Genomic DNA, 16,776 nt, shown 5'->3' on the forward strand with positions numbered 1-16,776 from the left:
AATTTTTACCTAGTGTTTATTGGCCATTTATTTTTCTTTTAGGAATTATTCAGATCACTTTTCACTTGTATGTTTTTTTTAAGTTTGTTTATTTTGAGAGAGTGTGTGCATGAGTGGGGAAGGAGCAGAAAGAAAGGGAGAGAATGCCTATCTTTTGTCTTCTTCTACTTGATTTTTAAGAGCTCTTCATATTATTAGGGTTAGTGAGCCTCTGCATAAGTTATTATCTTTTAAAATGTTTTAATTTTTTTAATTAAAAATTTTTTTAAAAATGTTTATTTATTTTTGAAAGAGAGAGACAGAGCATGAGCAGGGGAGGGGCAGAGAGAGAGGGAGACAATCTGAAGCAGGCTCCAGGCTCTGAGCTGTCAGCACAGAGCCCAATGTGGGGATTGAACCCACGAACTGCAAGATCATGACCTGAGCCGAAGTGGGACACTTAACCAACTGAGCCACCCAGTCGCCTCTCTTAATTATTCATATGTCTTGGGGCAGAACTCTGAAGTCTTCTTTATTCTATTTACCTTTGTCAGTGTTCCCAAGTTTAACCTTTTGCACCACAATCATTGGTATAGGTCACAATCATTGGTATAGGTGCTTAAGAGGAATTACTGTTCTTTGGTGTTTTAGGAACCTGTTACATTCAAGGATGTGGCCATGGACTTCACTGAGGAGGAGTGGGGCAACTAGATCCTGCACAAAGGGCCCTATACAAAGAGGTATGCTGGAAATCTGTGACAACCTGGTCTTAGTGGGTGAGGACAATTACTCTTTGGAGTATTTTTTTTCCTTGGTTGCTAAAATCTGTGGACTCTTAAAGTTTTTAACTAAACGAAGGCTTGTGATTCAAATATCAGAGTATCCAAATCACTATTTAAAAATTTGTTCTATTGAAATATAGTCGACATAAAATGTATTGGTTTCAGGTGCACAATATAGTGACTTGACAATTCTATACATTACACAATGCTCACCATGATAAGTGTACTTACCATCTGTCACTTATGCAGTGTTACAATATTATTGACTGTCCCTATGCTGTAGTATTCACCTCCGTGACTTATGGATTTTGTAATTGGAAGTTTATACCTCTTAAACCCTTTCACCTATTTTGCCCATCCCCCTTCCCAGCCTCCTTCTGGCAACCACCAGTTTGTTCTCTATTTATGAATCTGTTTTCTGGTTGTTTTTGTTGTTGCTACTGTTACTCAATTTGTTTTGTTTTTTACATTACACATATAAGTGAAATCATATAATATTTGTCTTTCTCTATTTCACTTAGCATAATATTCTCCATCCATGCTATTGCAAATTGCAAGATCTTAGTTTTTATGACTAAGTAATATTCCATTGTGTATATATACCTAATTTCCCTTATCCATTCATCTCTCAGTGGCTCTCGGATTACTTCCATATCTCAGCTATTGTAAATAATGCTGCAGTGCACATAGGGCTGTGTATATCATTTTGAATTAATGTTTTCGTTTTCTTTGGGTAAGTATCCAGTAGTGGAATTACTGGATCAGATGCTATTTCTGTTTTTAAGTTTTTGAGGCAACTCCATCCTGTTTTCCATAGTGGTTGCATCAGTTTGCATTCCCACCAGCAGGGCATAAGGTTTCCCTTTCCCCCATATCCTCGCTAACACTTATTTCTTCTCTGTTTGGTACTAGCCATTCTGACAGGTTTGAGGTGATATCTCATTTTGGTTTTGATTTGGCTTTCCCGGATGGGGAGTGATGTTAAACATCTTTTCATGTGTCTGTTGGCCATCTGGATGTCTTCTCTGGAACACTGTCTAATGGTATCTTCTGTCCATTTTTTAATCAGATTGGTTTTTTTGGTGTTGAGTTGTAGAAGTTCTTTACATATTTGGATATTAACACCTTGGATATGTCATTTGCAAATATCTTCTCCCATTCAATAGGTTGCCTTTTTGTTCTGTTGATGATTTCCTTGGCTATGAATACCTTTTTATTTTGGTGTAGTCCCAATAGTTTATTTTTGCTTTTGTTTCCCTTGCCTCAGGAGACATAACCATAAGTACGTTGCTAAGGCCAACGTCCAAGAAATTATCGCCTATGTTTTCTTTCAGGGATTATATGTTTTTAGGTCACACATTTAAGTCTTAATCCATTTTTAGTTTATTTTTGTGTATGGTATAAGAAAGCAGTCCAATTTCATTCTTTTGCATGTAGCTGTCCAGTATTGAAGAGACTGTCTTTTCCCCATTGTATATTTTTGCCTCCTTTGCCATAGATTGACCATATAGCAGGGGTTTGTTTCTGGGCTCTCTATCCTGTTCTCTTGATCTATGTGTCTGTTTTTGTGCCAGTATCCTACTGTTTCAATTTCTTTTTTTTTTATTTTTATTTTTTTTTTAAATGTTTTATTTATTTATTTTGAGGAGAGAGAGAGAGAGAGAGACAGCATGAGCAGGGGAGGGTCAGAGAGAGAGGGAGTGACAGACTCTGAAACAGGCTCCGGGCTCTGAGGTGGCAGTCAGCACGGAGCCCGACGCGGGGCTCGAACCCACGAACCGCGAGATCATGACCTGAGCGAAAGTCGGACGCTTAACCGACTAAGCCACCCGGGCGCCCCCTACTGTTTCAATTTCTATAGCTTTGTAGTATATCTTGAAATCTGGGATTGTGATACCTCTAGCTTTCTTATTCTTCCTCAAGATTGCTTTGGCTGTTCAGGGTCTTTTGTGGTTCCATTAGAATTTTAGGATTATTTGTTGTGCTATGAAAAATAGTATTGGTATTCTGATAAACATTTCATTGAATTGGTAGGTTGCTTTGGGTAGAGTGGGCATTTTAACCATATTAATTCTTCCAATCCATTAGCATCTATATCTTTCCATTTTTTATGTTGTCTTCAGTTTCCTTCATCAATGTCATATGGTTTTCAGAGTATAGATCTTTTACCTCTTTGGTTAAGTTTATTCCTTGGTACTTTTTGGTGCAATTATAAGTGGGATTATTAATTTTTCTCCTGCTACTTCATTATTAGTGTATAGAAGTGCAAAGATTTAAAAAAATACAACAGGTATCTGTATATTAGTTTTGTAACCTCCAACTTTACTGAATTCATTTATCAGCTCTCATAGGGTTTTTTGATGGAGTTTTTAGAGTTTTAAACATATCGTATCATGTCATCTGTAAAGAGTGACAATTTTACTTCCTCATCAATTTGGATGCCTTTTATTTCTTTTCTTGTCTGATTGTTGCAGCTAGGACTTCCCTTACTATGTTGAATAAAAGTGGTGGAGTGGATATCCTTGTCTTGTTCCTGATCTTTGAAGAAATACTTTCAGGTTTTCACCATTGAGTATGATGTTAACACTATGTTTACAATTTACGGCCTTTATTATGTTGAGGTATGTTCCCCCTAAACCCACTTTGTTGAGAGTTTTTATCATCAAGGGATGTTGTACTTTGTCAAATGCCTTTTCTGCATCTATTGAAATAATCATGTGGTTTTTATCCTTCCTCTTGTCAATGTGATGTATCACATTGTCTGATTTGAGAATATTGAACCACTTTTGCATCCTTGGAATAAATCCCATTTGATCATGGTGAATGATCCTTTTAATTGTACTGTTGAATTTTATTTGCTTATATTTTGTTGAGGATTTTTGCATGTGTGTTCATCAGGGATATTGGCCTATAATTGTCTTTTCTTATAGTTTCTTGTCTGTTTTTGTATCAAAGGTAATTCTGGCCTCATAGAAGGAGTTTGGAGGCTTTCCTTCCTCTTATATTTTCTAGAATAGTTTAAGGACAGCTATTAGCTCTTCTTTAAATGTTTGGCAGAATGTACCTGTGAAGCTATCTGGTCCCAGACTTTTGTTTGTTGGGAATTTACCAATTCAATTTTGTTAATTGAATCAGTAGTAATCAGTCTGTTCAGATTTTTAATTTCTTCCAGATTTAGTTTTGGATGAATTTGTTTCTAGGAATTTATCCATTTCTTCTAGGATGTGCAATTTGTTTGCATATAATTTTTTACTAGTAGTGTCTTATAATTCTTTGTATTTCTGTGGTGTCAGTTGTTACCTCTGCTCTTTCATTTCTGATTTATTTGAGTTCTCTTTTGTTCCTGATGAGTATGGCTAAAGGTTTCTCAGTTTTTTACATCTTTTCAAAGAACAGCTCTTGATTTCATTGATATTTCTATTTTTTTTATCTGTATCATTTATTTCCACTCTATTATTTCCTACTTTCTCCTAGCCCAAGGCTGTGTTATTTTTCTTTTTTTTTTCTCCTAGGATTTTTTTTTTCTTAAATAGTTTAGTGTCAAGTTGGTTTCCATATAACACCCAGTGCTCATCCCAACAAGTCCCCTCCTCCATACGCATCACCCCCCTCCCCTTCCCCCCGACTCCCATCAGCCCTCAGTTTGTTCTCAGCATTCAAGACTCTTCTCATGGTTTACCTCCCTCCCTCTCCCCAACTATTTTTCCCCTTCTTCTCCCTCATGGTCCTCCATTAAGTTCCTCCTAATCCACCTATATGTGCAAACATATGGTATCTGTCCTTCTCTGCCTGACTTACTTCGCTCAGCATAACACCCTCAAGTTCCAACCACGTTGCTACACATGGCCAGATTTCATTCTTTCTCATTGCCATGTAGTATTCCATTGTATAGATAAACCACATCTTCTTGATCCATTCATCAGTTGATGGACAGTTAGGTTCTTTCCATGTTTTAGCTATTGTGGAGAGTGCTGCTGTGAACATTGGGGTACATGTGCTCCTATGCATCAGCACTTCTGTGTCCCTTGGGTAAATTCCTAGCAGTGCTACTGCTGGGTCATAGGGGAGTTCTGTTGTTAATTTTTTGAGGAATCTCCATACTGTTTTCTAGAGGGGAAAAACNGTTCATTTTAGCCACTCTGACTGGCATGAGGTGGTATCTCAGTGTGGTTTTGATTTGTATTTCCCTGATGATGAGGGACGCTGAGCATCATTTCATGTGTTGGCCATCTGGATGTCCTCTTTGGGAGAAGTATCTGTTCATATCTTCTGCCCATTCCTTCACTGGATTATTTGTTTTTTGGGGGTGGAGTTTGGTGAGTTCCTTATAGATTTTGGATACTAGCCCTTTATCTGATATGTCATTTGCAACTATCTTTTCCCATTCTGTCAGTTGCCTATTAGTTTTATTGATTGTTTCCTTTGCCGTGCAGAAGATTTTTATCTTGATGAGGTCCCTATAGGCTGTGTTATTTTTCTAATTCCTTTAGGTATAAGGTTAGATTGTTCATTTGAGATTTTTCTTATTTCTTTTGGTAGGCCTGCATCTCTATAACCTTCCCTCTTAGAAGTGGCTTTTGGTATGTTCTAAAGATTTTGGACCATTATGTTTTCATTTTCATTGGTCTCCAGGTATTTTTTTTTTGTTTCCTCTGATTTCTTCATTGACCCATTGGTGCTTAGTAGCATGTTGTCTAACCTCCGTGTGTTGTTGTTGTTTTTTCATTTTTTTTTTCTTAGAATTGTTTTCTAGTTTCATATCGTTTGGTCAGAAAATATGCTTGATGTGATTTCAATCTTCTTTACATTTATTGAGCTTATTTTATGAACTAACATGTGATCTATCCTGGAGAATGTTCCATGTGAACTTAAAAAGACTATGTATGCTGCTGTTCTTAGGTAGAACATTCTGTATATATCTGTTAGATCTGTTTGGTCTAACGTATCTTTCAAATCCACTGTTTCCTTATTGATTTTATGTCTGCATCATCCATCTATTGATGTGGGGTATTAAAGTCCCCTGCTATTCTGTACTAGTGTCATTTTTTCCTTTTATGTCTGTTACTATTAGCTTTATGCATTTAGGTGCATCTATGTTGGGTGCATAGATATTTTCGATTATTGTACCCTCTTATTGGATTGATCCCTTTATCATTATATAATACTCAATTTGTCTCTTGCTACAGCCTTTGTTTTAAAGTCATTTTGTCTGCTCCCCAGACACCAGCTTCCAGACAACACAGGAGGCTGGCGAGCCTTCCGAGGTGGTCCTGGGGTACAGCAGGTCCCCAGCCCCCCTCTGCCACATCTCTGTGCCCTCCCACAAAGTATGCGGTGCTGTCTCAGGGCCTCCCAGGGCCAGGGCCAGGGCCAGGGCCGGAAGGCACTGAGGACCAGAGGAGACCCCTGCTGGTACACTCTTTCCTCACCCGTTCCCTGGAGAGCCTCCGTAATAAACTGTGGGCTCTGGGAAAAAAATAAATAAATAAAAATAAAATAAAGTCATTTTGTCTGATATCAGTATTGTTAACTCTAGCTTTTTTCCCCTTTTTATTGCATGGATATCATTTCTCCATACTTTCACTTTCAGCCTCTTTGAGTCTTTAGGTGTAAGTGAGTCTCTTATAGCATACAGATGGGTCTTTTTTTTTTTTAAATCCATTCAGTTACCCTGTCTTTTGATTGGAGATTTTAGTCTATTTACATTTAAAGTAATTATAGATAAGCACATACTTATTGCCATTTTGTTAAAATTTTTTCTGGTTATTATAGTTCTCTGTTCCTTTCCTCTTCTCTTGCTCTCTTTCTTTGTGGCTTAATGACTTTCTTTAGTGTTATGCTTGGATCCTTTTCTCTTTATTTTTTGTGTATTTATTTTAGGTTTTTGATTTGTAGTTATCATTGATTCGGTTCATATAGAGCAGACTGTGTAGATAGCAATCTGTATTAAGTTGATGGTCATTTAAGTTCAAACAACATTCTTTTTTTAAGTTTATTTTTTTTAGAGAGAGAAAGCATGTGAGTGGGGCAGAAGAGAGGGAGAGACAGAATCTCAAGCAGGCTCCATGCTGTCAGTACAGAGCCCAATGTGGGGCTTGATCCTGTGAACTGTGAGATCATGACCTGAGTCAATATCAAGACCCAGATACTTAACTGACTAAGCCACCTGGGCACCCCAGTTTGAACAACATTCTAAAAGCTTTGGATAATATGGACATTTTAACAATACTTGTTCTCCCAATCCATGACCATGCTGTATCTTTCCATTTATTTGTGCTGTCTTTAATTTCTCTCATCAGTTAATTTCTCTGACCAGAGTATAGGTCTTTCATCTCCTTGGTTAAGCTTATTCCGAGGTATTTTATTCATTTTAGTGCAATTGTAAATGAGATTATTTTCTTATTTTCTCTTTCTGCCACTTTGTTATTGCTGTATAGAAATGCACCAAGATTTCTGTATGTTAAATTTGTATCTTGTATGATTTCTGCAGCTTGGACTTCCGTTATTATGTTGAATAAAAGTAGTGAGAGTGGACATCCTTGTCTTGTTCTGACCTTGGGAAGAAAGCTCTCAGTTCCTCCCATTGTGTAGGATGTTCACTGTGGGATTTCCATATAAGGCCTTTATTATGTTTACATATGTTCCTTCTAAGCCTACTTTGTTGATTGTTTTTATCCTGAATGGATGTTGTGGTTTGTCAAATACTTTTTCTGTGTCTGTTGAAATGATCATATGGTTTTAACATTTCTTTTATTGATGTGATGTGTCACATCGAATTGATTTGTGAAAATTGAACCACCCTTGCCATCCAGGAAAAATCCCACATGATCATAGTAAATGACTTTTTTTAATGCGTTGTTGGATTCGGTTTGCTAATATTTTTGTATCTATGCTCATCAGAGATATTTGGCCTATACTCTTTTTGTGATGTCTTTGTCTAGTTTTGGAATCGGGGTAATGCTGGCCTCACAGAATGAATTTGGAAGTTTTCTTTCCCTTCTATGTTTTGGAAAAGTTTGAGAAGAATAGGTATTAACTCTTCTTTGAATGTTTGGCAGAATCCTCCTGGTCCTGGGTTTTTTTTTTTTGCTGGGAGTTTTTTGATTGCGGATTCAACTTCACTGCTGGTAATTGGTCTGTTCAAATTTCCTATTTCTCCTTGCTTCAATTTTGGTAGATTATATGTTTCTAGGAATTTATCCATTTCTTCTAGGTTGTCCAATTTGTTGGTATATAATTTTTCATAATATTCTCTTATAATCCTTTGTATTTCTGTAGTGTCAGTTTTGTTATTTCTGCTCTTTTGTTTCTGATTTTGAGTCTTCTTTTTTGTGATGAGTCTGGCCAGAGGTTTATTGATTTCATTGATCTTTCCAAAAACCAGCTCCTGGTTTCACTGATCTATTGTTTTGTTGTTGTTGTTTTAGTTTCTATATCATTTATTTCTGCTCTAATCTTTACTCTGATAATTTTGGGTTTTGTTTTTTCTTCTTTTTCTGTCTCCTTTAGGTGGAAGGCTAGGTTGTGTAACCCTAACCCTAACCCCAACCTTGATTGAGGTAGGCTTGCATTGCTATAAACTTCTGTCTTAGAACTGCTTTTGCTGCATCCCAAAGATTCTGAATCATTGTGCTTTCATTTTCATTTATCTCTATGTATTTTTTTTTCATTTTTTGGTTGATCCATTCATTGTTTAGTAACACATTATTTAACCTCCATGTATGTGTGCTCTTTCCAGATTTTTTTCTTGTGGTTAATTTCCAGTTTCATTGCATTGTGGTCAGAGAGATGCATGGTATGAACTTGATCTTTCTGAATTTGTTGATAGTTGTTTCGTGGCCTAATATGTGACCTATTCTGGACAGTGTTCCATGTTTACTTGAAAAGAATGTATATTCTGCTGTTTTAGGATGGAATATTTTGAATATATATACTAAATCCATTTGGTCCAGTGTGTCATTCAGAGTCACTGTTTTCTTGTTGATTTTCTTTTTAGATGACCTGTCCATTGATGTAAGTGAGGTGTTAAAGTCCCCTACAATTGTATTACTATCAATTAGTTTATTTATATTTGCTATTAACTGTATTATGTATTTGGGTGCTCCATGTTGGGTGCATAAATACAATTGTTAGTCGTCTTGGATTGTCTGCCTGATGATTACATAGTGACCTTCTTTGTCTCTTGTTACAATTTGTCTAAGTATTGCTACTCTGGCTTTCTTTTCACATCCATTTGCGTGATAAATATTTCTCCACCCCCTCACTTTCTTTTTGTAAGTTAATTTATTTATTTAGAGAAAGAGTGTGAGCAGGGGAGGGGAAGAAAGAGAGGGAGAGAGAATCCCAAGCAAACCGTGCACTGTTAGCACAGAGCCTGATGTGGGGCTCAAACTCATGAACTGTGAGATCATGACCTGACCAAAATCAAGAGTCAGATGTTTAACCAGCTGAGCCACCCAGATACCCCCATCCCCTCACTTTCAATCTTCATGTATCTTTAGGTCTGAAATGAGTCTCCTGGAGGTAGCATATAGATGGGTCTTATTTTTATTATCCAGTCTATCAACTTATGTCTTTTTATTGGAGGATTTAGCACATTTACATTCAAAACATTTTTTGATAGGTCTGCATTTATTGCCATTTTGTTGTTTTGTGGTTGTTTTTATAGATCTTCTTTGTTCCTATTTTCCTTTGCTTTCTTCTCTCACCGTAAGTTAGCTTTCTTTAGTGATATACTTGGATTCCTTTCCTTTTCTTTTTGTAATCTATTACTGGCTTTTGATTTGTGGTTACCATTAGGTTTGTATATAACATCTTCTGCATATAGTGTATATTAATTTGGTGGTTACTTAAGTTTGAACCCATTCTTTAACTCTTTCCTATGTTTTAGGTATATGCGGTCATACTTTACATCCCTTTTTTTTTTTTTTTTTTTTTGTAAGTCCCCTGGCTGATTTTTACAGATATACGTATTTTTACTGCTGTTGTGCTTCCTACTTTTCTTATTCTTAATTATGATCTTTCCTTTCCACTCAGTGTCCCCTTTAACATTACTTGTAGGGCTGGTTTAGTGGTCACGAGCATCTTTAGCTTCTGTTTGGGAAATTCTTTATCTTTTATTCTGAATGATAGCCTTAGTTGATAGGATATTCTTGGCTGTGGTTTTTCCCTTTCACCATTTTGAACATATACCACTCCCTTCTGGCCTGCAAAGTTTGTGCTGAAAAATCCACTTACAGCTGTATGGGGTTTTCCTTGTATGTAACTGTCTTTTCTTTTGCTGCTTTAAAAATTCTCCATCACTACTTTCTGCCGTTTTGACTACTAGGTCTTGGTGTGCACCTCCTTGGGTTGATTTTGTTAGCAGATCTCTGTGCCTCCTAGATCTGGATATCATTTTCTTCCCCTAGATTAGGGAAATTTTCAGCTCTCCCTCCTCCCCCCCCCCCCCCCCCCCCCCCCCCCCCCCCCCCCCCGCCTTCTTCTGGGATTTCTGTAATGCAAATGTTATTGCACTTGATGGAGTCACTGAGCTCCCTAAGTCTATTCTCATTCTGCATAATTTTTTATTCTTACCTGCTCAGCTTGATTACTTTCCATTACTCTGTCCTCCAGTTGCTAATTCGTTCTGCTTCTTCTAGCCTGCTATTTATTCCCTTTAGTGTATTTTTAACTTCATTTGCTGAAGTTAAATAAGTTGTCTCTGATTGGTTCTTTTTTGTTTTCTTCCTCTTTGTTAAGGGTCTTAGTAATGTCCTCCACTGTTTTCTCAAGTTCAGTGAGTATCTTTATGAAAATTACTTTAAATTTACTATCAGGCATATTACTTATATCTGTTTCACTTAAGTCTCTTGCTGTGGTTTTGTCCTGTTCACTTCTGGCATGTTACTCTGTCACCTCATTTTGTCTCTCTGTATCTATTTCTGGGTGTTAGGAAAATCAGCTACTGGCTCTTGCTTTTGAAATAGTGTGTGGGGTGCACACTTTTTACAAAGTGGCACTGGTCCTGTTCCATAGGGACATGAAACCGCCACCGAGACTGGCAGCTGGGGCTGCTGCACATAGTGTGGGTGTGGTGGGCAGTTTCAACAAGGTGTGCGTATCCTCTGTAGAAGGTGACGAGCCCCCATAGCCTCCAGGACTGAAGTTCCACAGAACACACAGTTGGGAGAGGCTGTGTTGGCAAAGTTTGCACTGGTCTTTTGGGCATGGGGAACCGCAGTGCCATACTGAGGCAGGCAAGGCTGGAGGGGGTGGAGCACAGTGTAAGCAAGTTAGGTAATGAATGCCTGTACCACACTTGTTCCTGCAGGTGGTCATGTATTTATTCTGGGGGAACAGGGGAGGGATACAGTGCTCACTAGCTCCTTTGTTCCTGGAAGAGTCTTCCAGCAAAATCTGTACCTGTGGGACACACTCTGTGATTAGTAAATGGCTCTCCCTCTCATATGCCCCAGACATTTTTCCAGCTGCTGCTTCTACACTGAATCTCCATGGGTTGTTTGTCGTGCAAGCTCTTTAATGGCAGTGACTCTATTTCCTATTGCACTCTGGGCTCTCCCAGAGCAAAGCCTGCTGATTTTTGAAGTTCCAGGCTTGACGTTCCACTGGCTGTAAGAATTTATGAAATTTGGCCCCTCTGGTTTTCAAAGCCAAATGCTATCATGATTCATGTACCACATACAGGCTCCCCAGTGTGATAATGTTTTTCTTACCCCTCTCCATGACTGTGGCTCCCTCCCTTCCTCAGATAAACAGAACTGTGGGCTGTCTCTCCACTGTATTCTTCCTACCCTCTTTGACGTGCCTCTTCTCTACATTGAGTTGTTGTGTTTGTCCTGCCATTCTTTGGGTGGTTTTCCGGGTTACTTATACTGACGTGAGTGTTATCTAGTTGTATCCGTGGATAAGGTGAGCTTAGGGTCCTCTTACTCCACCAGCTTCCCCAGAAATCCCCTGGTTAATGTGTCTTTCCTTGAATTCTGCCTTGTCAGATATTAATGTTGTTCATCTGTTCTCTTACTTAGCATTTGCCAGTGTATATTTGTCTCTTGCAAGTTGTAAATGGCTGGCTTTTTTAACCTAATCTTGGAATCTCTAAGACTTTAAGTGGAATTTAGCCCATTTACAGTTACTGTGATGATTAATATATTTGGTCTGATTCCTGACATTTTATGCATTCTAACTCCTCACCCACTTCCCTTATTTGGGAGTTCTAAATGAATTCTTGTTTCTTTCATTTTTCCCCCTCTATTTTTATCCCTCAATTAATTACCCTTAAGGTTTTAATATGTTTTATATATTTCTGTCAGGGGCAAGCATTAAACGGTTATTCATGAATTCCACTCTCCAGAATACAGATCTCTTAACAAACTTTCACTTAGCATTCTCACACACACATCCTCTCCCCATGTCCTGTTTTGTTGAAACCAGATATAATTCTGTTAATTTTTTTTACATTGTATCTTTACTTTGTCAGAGATTAAAGTAGCCTTAATTTGTTCCATAATTTCTTAAACCCCACATCTGTTTTTTGCTTGGATCTATTTTTCACTTGCAAACAAACTTTATGAACTCTTACATGTTTGTAAGGGTATTTCTATTCACCCTAGTCTTGAATACTAGTGTGGTTGAGACCCCTATATTCAAAAATCATTTTCCCTGAGAATGTTTTATCCATTGTATCTTTAACCTGTTCTTTTTCTTCCTTTCTGAAAACACTGAGAACTTTCTTCTTTTTCTCCTTGGAATTTTAACAGAATGTATGAGTGTGCAAATTTTTTTTTAAGTAATCATGTTTGCCAGTCATTGAGCCTAGTCATCTGAATCTTTCAGCTCAGAGACATTTTCCTTATTATTTTATGAGATTTTATTGAGTGAAAAGGAGGAAAAGCTTTTATTATTCATTTTTACTTTTTGCTTTTCATATTTTCCCTCTTCATGAGTTTTTATTTTGATTAATTTTGGTGGTCTTTGTTTTGAGAATATCTTCCTTTTGCATATGTTGCCTATGTAAGGGAACCATTGGTTGAGGTCTTAGAATTATTGAGTATGGTCTTTTTTCTTCAGGATACTAGAGACGTTGTACCATTGTCTTCTGCCAGTCTTGCTCTCTTTTCAAAGGAGTAATTTGTGTGTGTGTTTTTAAAATATTTTATATGCTTTTGTTGATCCTTGAAATTCAGAAGTTTCACACACATATGTGAATATTAGTTTGTCCTGTTTCAACTCCTATATGGTACTGGGGGGATACTTTCAATCTAAAGAGTCATGTCTTTCAGATTAAGTACACTTTTTCATTAATGCTTCTGTTTGCTCTTTCTGGATCTCCTATACAGATGTAAGATCTCCTAGGTCTATCCTTCACAACTTAATATTTTTCTTGTAACTTCACTTTTTTAATCCTTTCCCTCTGAGTCTTGGTAGAACTCTTCAAGTTGTTTTTTTAACTAATACAGTTTTCCACATTCTCCAGTCTGATAGCCTATTGCTTGCAGCCTTGAGATTTTTGACAATCATTTTTCATCATTGCAAACATTTTCTTTTTCTCAACACATCGCCTTTTCCACACAGGGAAGAAACTTTACGACTGTGCTGAGTGTGGGAAGAGCTTTAGTAGGAGCACAGATCTTCACTATCATCAGAAAATTCACACTGGAGAGAAACCCTTCATATGTGATACATGCGGCAAAGGCTTCAGTTATAACACAAATCTTTGTGTTCATTGGAGAGTTCACACAGGAGAGAAACCTTTTCAGAGTTTACACAGAGAAACCATTAAATATGAGAGACATAAGGGTTTCAGTTATGTCATGAACCTGCATCTTCATCGATCCCACATGGGAGATAAACCCCATTGGTGTGGAGCATGTGGTCAGAACTTCTGTTAGAGCGCATCTCTTCCCCTTTACCAGTCTGTTTCTGCCTCAATTCTGTGAGCGCCATGAGAGTCTTCATTTTACATGCTTTTGCTCACCATTTTGTCCCCAGCTCCTGACGTACTGCCTGGCACAAATAGTCATTCGATAAATATTTCGTGAATGCAGATCCATTTGGGAGAGAGCCCCTGTAAGTGTGATGTGTGGTGAAGACTTCACAGTCCACACATTGAAATACGACATGGTAAAGATTTCAGTCAGATCATGGGTTTCATTGTTAGTTACTCCCTGAAGGGGAGAAGTCCTGTTAAACTGAAGAATATACTAATGGACTTGAGGTAATATTCATGTGATTAAATCAGCATAGTAAAATTGTATGCCTTCAACATAAGAATTCTCACCACTCAACTAACAATTGTAAAAATGTTTTTGTCAAAACTCACATGCTGAAACATGTATGTATTGTATTATTCAGGAAAAATCCTGTGGAGTGAAGTTGTGTGTCAAGCTCTGGACTGACCATCTTCGCAGAAGGTTGATTCCGTCACAAAGTGGCTTATGTTAGACATAACCAATAAGTTACCCAGCACCAGTGACAAGCAAGGTTTTCCTCCTGGAAAGATGCCCCTTACCTGGCAAAGACCCTCCTAGACTGAGAGCTTCCCAGCTCTAATTGAGCATCTCCCTATCCATCGTTCACCAGGCTGCTGGGTGCCTTGCTCCGCGGATTATAGAAATCTCCAGGTAAGGCATCTTCAGAGTAGGTGTCTGTAGAAGAGACAGCTAAAGAAAGGGGCTGGTCAGGGTGTATGGAAGGGAGTTAAAGGAGAGGAAAGCAAGTCTGAAGGGAACTGACTAGAGGGAAAAGGAACAGTGCCTAGGAAGGAGGTTGTGGGATTAGCATCAGGTTTTTAGGAGGGAGATGGAAAGCCCAGAAGCTTCTCCAAAGTCTTAAACAAGTGTGACCCCAGTACGGGGCTCTCACCCTGGAAGTCTGAGCTGAATAGGGGGTGGTCTGTAGCGGGTATAGATGGAGCCTATTGGCATTAGGGCCACTTGGGACCAGAGGTGGAAGAGCTGCTGTGAAGGGCCTTGGAAAGCAACTCCGTGCCCCATTGTTTCCCCAGGTGGCCCAAGTCAGGGACCATTATCCCCCCAGTGCAAGGTAGGATCATATAGGAAGGCAGTAGAAGGCTGACTCCCTTCAGGAGGCATAAATTAATCAGAGACAGAGCCTGGGGGCCTGGCCATGCCACAGGAAGACCAGGGCCAATGGGGGTTAGGAAGAGGTCAGGGCCCCAGACTCATCACTAAATGTGAGTAGGGAAGAGAGTGGTTTGTCTGAATTCTTTACCAGCAGCGTGGTGTGCTCTATGTGTCCCCGAAGCAGCCATTTCAAAGGGGAAGAAGATCCACAACTAGAAAGGCTTTGGGGCTACCGGGAGACTGGGAGCCGGGGTGGTGATGCCCACGGCTCTAATGGCAACTGGTACATGAGAGGCACTCGCATAGTGAACGGAGGTGTTAATAAAATTCCAACAACTCACATTTGTATTAGTTTCTCTTCCTTCTTCCTCTTTGCTTTTTCCTCTCCAGCTCTTCCCTTTTTTCTGTTTTTAGGTTTAAAAAATATTTTAATTATAAAATATTTCAGGCATACAGAAAAGTTCAGAAAATATAACAAAAGTACGTTAAAACATTTTGCCATATTAGCATCAGGTTTTTGTTTTAGTATGGAAAGAACAGATTGAACTGCAGCCCCATGCTCGGTCTTTTCCCTCAACCCTGCCCAGAGGTAACCATTATGCTTAAGTTATTGTATATTATTTCTGTGTAGTTTATTACTAGTGTGTCCATGGTATCTACATATACACACACACACACACACACACATATATATGTATATATATGTAATTTGCTTTATGCCCCAAACATTATATTAGAGATTTTTTTTATGCTGATATTTTATTTTTTTTTTTTAAATTTTTTTAATGTTTACTTTTTTTTTTTTTTTACAAATAGTTTATTGTCAAATTAGTTTCCACATAACACTCAGTGCTCATCCCCAAAGTGCCCTCCTCCGTGCCCACCCCCCTCCCCCCCACATCCATCAGTCCTGTTTTTGTCAGCATTCAAGAGTCTCTCATGGTTTGCCTCTCTCCCTTTCCCCCACCATTTCCGCCCTTCTTCTCCCCCTTGTTCCTCCGTCAAGTTCCTCCTAATCCTCCTATACGTGCAAACATATGATATTTGTCCTTCTCTGCCTGACTTATTTCGCTCAGCATAACACCCTCAAGGTCCATCCATGTTGCTACACATGGCCAGATTTCATTCTTTCTCATTGCCATGTAGTATTCCATGATATAGATAAACCACATCTTCTTGATCCATTCATCTGTTGATGGACACTTAGGCTCTTTCCATGGTTTAGCTATTGTGGAGAGTGCTGCTATGAACATTGGGGTACATGTGCTCCTATGCCTCAGCATTTCTGTATCCCTTGGGTAAATTCCTAGCAGTGCTATTGCTGGGTCATAAGGGAGTTCTATTGTTAGTTTCCTGAGGAACCTCCACACTGTTTTCCAGAGGGGCTGTACCAATTTACATTCCCACCAACAGTGTAGGAGGGTGCCCGTTTCTCCACATCCTCGCCATATGCTGATATTTTAGAACTAATTAAGGGATTTCAGCTTCTGTCATCTTCTAAGCTATCAGATAATCTTTTCAATAGGTTATTTGTATGCCCCTGTGCCAATAATAGATTTTTGAGTGATCTAGCTTTATAAAAATCATCCTGGCTAGTTACAGCCCTTTATTCTTTCATGTAAGTTGTAGAATCGGCTTGTCAAAGTCCTTGAAAAATTTGTCACATTGGGATTTTGGGGGTTTCTTCTTTTGTTCCTTCCATTGGATTATTTTCTTCTATAAGATTAGTAGTTAAATTTTATCTTTTTGTTTTCTCTTAACATTCATAAGAGGCATTAATGCAGACTTTATTACCAGTAGAGGCTAGAACACTCACTGTGCTTCTCCTCCTCCCAGATTACATGTTATGGTTGTATAATTTGTCATTAATTTTGTTGTAAGCAGACAGTGCAAGTTTGGATTAACCTGCATGTTTGCTAGCTTCTTACCAC

General features: G+C 38.4%; 1 pseudogene; it reads left to right on the plus strand.

The window, feature by feature from the left end:
* Positions 1-13,651, plus strand: part of LOC120247855 — a 34,705-nt pseudogene extending 21,054 nt beyond the window's left edge.
* The last annotated feature ends 3,125 nt before the right edge of the window (positions 13,652-16,776 follow it).

This window comes from Hyaena hyaena, unplaced genomic scaffold (assembly GCF_003009895.1).
Source record: "Hyaena hyaena isolate Hyena2069 unplaced genomic scaffold, ASM300989v1 scaffold_551, whole genome shotgun sequence".
NCBI lineage: Eukaryota > Metazoa > Chordata > Mammalia > Carnivora > Hyaenidae > Hyaena > Hyaena hyaena.